Here is a 4,923-nt window from a genome sequence, read left to right on the forward strand (position 1 = left end):
TGTTTCCATCCCTTGTCTGTTCTAAACTAGACTACGGGTGTTTCGTTTGTTCGTCTGCACGTCCGTCCATCTCACGCCGTCTCAACACAATCCACCATCGACGAATACGTTTGGCTACTGCGCCTTTTCACTATCCCGGTTGAGAGTCTCTATGCAGAAGCTGCCCAACCACTACTGTCATATCAGCGTGATGTGATCCTCAGCGGATACTCATGCTGTTTGTCTGCTTTGCCCGGCCACCCACTCTGTGCCCTCTTTTTCGATGAATTCCTTGACCCTCAGTATGGGGCGCGCCCTTCTTCTCTGTTAGCTCCCGAAGTTTGCTTTCAGCTCCGTGCGGCAGCCGTATTCATCTTGGACTTCATTTGCTTCCCAGGGAAACTACTCCGGATCTATCGCTGTAAATTTCTCGATCTTCGTGTTGACTAATGGCTGTAACACTGAACGTGGTGTTAGGTGTGCCTTCGTCATCGGCTTCCAGAACAGTGCTTGATTTTTACAACAGAGCTCTTCGCCATATATCAGGCCACCCAGTACATCCGCCCACACTGGCTTTTTAATTTCGTCATATGCTCCGATTTTCTCTTTGCCCTCTAGAGTCTCTGTGTGCTGTACACAGTCCATCCCTTAGTGTAAGTAGTCCAACAAAGGTTCCACTTGCTCACTGTGATATTCATGTGGGTTCCTGGTCATGTCGGTCTGACGGGAAATGAGGTTGCTGACGCTGCTGCCAAAACTGCAGCCCTCCTATCTCGGCCTGCTAGTTCTCCCATTCCTTCGGATGATCTGCGAGTTGCCGTCTGTAGGCAGATGGTTTCACTTTGGCACACGGGAACCGGCACCAGGGAATTAAACCTCTCCCAGTGGCTTGGCCGACCTCCTCTAGGATCTCTCGTAGCGAGGAGTTTATTTTAGTTAGGTTGCGCATTGGGCACTATCTTTTTAGACATCGCCATTTTTTAAGTGGTGATCCCCCACCACTTTGTGTTCATTGTCATCAACCTTTGACATTTCGCTATTTTCTGAACGAAAACGCCCCTTTTTTAAGCGCTTACATTCCAGTGTATATTTGCCGTCTAAGTTATCGGCAGTCTTAGCGAACGACGTGCGCATTGTCAACCTTTTTTTTACTTTTTGTCCGTCGTAGCAATATGGCGAAGAACATTTAATTTTTGTTTCTGGATCTCCGCTGTCTCTACGCCGTATTTTGTGGATCTTTCTGCAAGAGGAGTCCTTGTGTTTAGCTCTCTATCCTTCCGTCGATTGGGCTTAACGTGTAGTCGCTTTCAAGTTCTTTCACTTATTAGTGTTCTAAGGTTATGACATGGGCGTTTATGACCTCAGTTGTTTCTGCGCTATAAACCAAAACAAAACAAAACTCCAAGCCTAACTGCGGACAGTGGTTAGCTTTAAAATATCCCAGTACTGTAAAAGCCCTGCTCCACATCTTCATCCTCCATGAATATCGGAGAAGGACTAAAGTCTTCATAAGAGATACCACACAGGATGATCTCGTCTCGCATAAACTGCTCTCGGCTGTTATGAAAATGGCGATGTTGAAAACAAACTAGGAAGGTAGGACATTAAGAATCATTATATTTATCGAAACCTTACAACAAAAAATACATCATGCCAAAGAGACACCAAATACTTTTACCCCCAGTGTAGACAGTCCATTTTTGAGTAGACTATGTTGTGCATTCAGCAACCCCTGAGAACCCAACAAGATCTAATAAACCTGGTGAGCTATACACTGAGATGACTAAGTCATTTGGTAGCGATATACACATATACAGATGGCGATAGTATTGCATATACAAGGTAATAAAAGGGCAGTGCATTGGCAGATCCGTCATTTGTAATCGGATGATGGTGTGAAAACATTTCCAACGTGATTACGCGCGCACGACGCACATTAACAGACTTTGAATGTGGAATGGTAGTTGGAGCTAGACGCGTGGGACACTCCATTTCGGGAATCGTTAGGAAATTCAATATTCTGAGATCCACAGCGCCAAGAGATTGCCAGGAATACCAAATTTCAGGCATTACCTCTCACCACAGACAGCACAGTGGCCGAACCAAGAGCAGCGGCGTTTGCGTACAGTTGTCAGACGTAACAGACGAGCAACACTGCATGAAATAACTGCATAAATCAATGTGGGACGTACAATGAACATATCCGTTAGGACCGTGCGGCGAAATTTGCGTTAATGGGCACGGCAGCAGACACCCGACGCGAGTGCCTTTGCTAACACACGACATCATCTTTAGCGCCTCTCCTGGGCTCGTAATCATATCGGTTGGACCCCAGACTGTTAAAACGTGGCCTGGTCAGATGAGTCCCGATTTCAGTTGGTAAGAGCTGATGGTAGGGTTCGAGTGTGGCGCAGACCTCACCAAGACATGGACTCAGGCAGTCAACAAGGCACTGTGTAAGCAAGTGGCGGTTCCATAATGGTGTGAGTTGTATTTACGTGGATGTTCCGCCACTTAGACACAATTTGCAGCCATTCATGAACATCTTGTTCCCAAACAACGATGGAATTTTTATGGATGGCATTGCACCATGTCGCCGGGCCACAATTGTTCGCGACTGGTTTGAAACATTCTGGAAAATTCGAGCGAATGATTCGCCACCCACATCGCCCGACATGAATCCCATCGAACATTTGTGGGACATAATCCTCCACCGTCAACACTTTCACAGTTATGGACGGCTATAGAGATAGGATGGCTCAATATCTCTGCAGGGGACTTTCAACGACGTGTTGAGTCCATGTCACGTCGGGTTACAGTAGTACACCGGGCAAAAGAGAGTTCGACAGGATATCCCACGACTTTTGTCACCTCAGTTTACCGTGAACAGACACTTTCCGTAAGATCATGTGTACTGTTATGACAAGTCACACATGGACCAATTAAACATGAAAAGTGGGTACATAGCTTCCATGGATATAATGATAAAGGGGTTTTATCGAACTATGAAATGTCACAAAAGGCCACAGTAAAATCCTGTCTAATACTAAGATGCTTTAACTTGATCGAATCACTGAAGAGGCAAAACAAATAATTATAAAATGCACAAAAAAGCAAATGAATTATGAAAGAAACACGATAAGCCCTTGGTATGGGTGGGTAGGAGTGGGATTGAAATTATGCAATTAGCTATGTCCATGTAAACCTCTAACGATTGCTGAATTAGACAACATATTGAAGAAAAGAACCAGAAATACTCGTAGAAGCTGAAAGCTATATGTTCAGCCCTGGCATCAACCAATACGAAGGAGCTCTCCCTCTGGTGATCTATTTTCTGGAGATCTAAGGCAAAGTTTGTACCAGCTTTCCTTGTCAAAATCTTGCTGGTTCTGCCAGCAATGGATTTTCACTAGCCAGGTGTAGTAGACCTTTTGAGCTCCGACCAACAAAAAATTAAAATATTAGCAACGATCTCTCTTCCGCTAAAAATCTGCTGTGATTAACCAGTAATACACATTTTTCTCTTCGAGTGGGGCAGGAAACAGAACTTCTCTCCCACCGTGAGAGTGGTTTCACGTTTTGTTCAGTGATATTGGGTGCACATACAGTCTTATGAGTCTTCCTTTCGGCTACGAAAATTAATATGGCGAACCCACCCAGAGCTTGCTTACGTAATTTAAACATCCGCTACTGTCGATCTTCTTTGAATCCAACAGATTCTTCTCGCTCTGAGTGCATCGCGTTTCTCATCTCCTTACAGGTCTGTATCTGTTTTGAAAGCATCCTTTATGCCGCTTTGCACAATGGAGGTTAACAGCTCGTCGAATACCTTCTTCAGCCCTCTGCGACGCTTTTATTGGACCGCGGGGCACTGCCTCTGACAGCACGCGTCCGTCCATTGTACCTGGTTGGGGCATCAGGCTTTTAGTTAGGAACAGTTTTACGACTTGTTTGCCTGCATCCTTCACTTTCCCACTGTCAGCCACCGGATCCAGCTTACAGAAAAACATAATACGTTTCCTTCACTGAAAAAAATTAATTGATAAGTACCTATTAGATTTGCAATATTGGTGTTTGATTCATTAATTTTCACACTTTCATGCGTTCTTAATAACCTAAATTAATTTGGTAGTATTAATTTGATAGTCTAATTTGGATAGTGGATTAATAATTAGATTACAGAGAAGTTTTGGAAAAACTGTCCAACAACACGTACAATCAGGAGGCAGCCCAGCCCCAGTCATCAGCACTGGACGTGCGCTCGGCCTGATCCCCTGACTAAATTCCTGCTGCAATATTCAAAAGACATTTCATTAAAACCAAGGCGGAACTATTTTACACAAAATAAACGAAGTAAACACCATCATGAATGCTTAATCACAGAAGCATCTAAAAATTGGAGGAACATCAATAAACGTCACTAAAACTGCCTCATCTTAACTAATACAGTGAGTAGGGTGGTTAAACTGTGAGAAACACTCATAAAAATTAAGTAAATTACAATTTTGGACCTGTAGAAAAAACACAAGTTAAAAATAATTAGTTTGTTGAGCTACAAAACACACAGAAACACTACTGAAACAACAATTTTGAACTTAAGAAGAAACGCAAGTTTAAGTTAATTAGTTTGTCAAGTTCCAACACATCCAGCAACACTAATGAAATAACAATTTTGAATTTTAGCAGAATCGAAAGTTAACGTTAATTAGTTTGTTAAGCTCCAAAACATAGAACATGCGTCATTTAATCCAAATTCGTAGGTCTCTACTGCATCCAGAGGCAAAGACAGGGCTAGGCCTCTGGTACAGTATCAACTGTATATTGAAGGATGATGTAAGACACGGAAATTCCAGTCCAGTCAGACTAGGATGGCAAGCTTTTCGAAAACATTAATTGGTTTTAAGGTAAAAGAAGAAAGCACTTTACGACCTGTGAATTCAGCCA

This window comes from Schistocerca cancellata, chromosome 1 (genome assembly GCF_023864275.1).
Source record: "Schistocerca cancellata isolate TAMUIC-IGC-003103 chromosome 1, iqSchCanc2.1, whole genome shotgun sequence".
NCBI classification, from domain to species: Eukaryota; Metazoa; Arthropoda; class Insecta; order Orthoptera; family Acrididae; genus Schistocerca; species Schistocerca cancellata.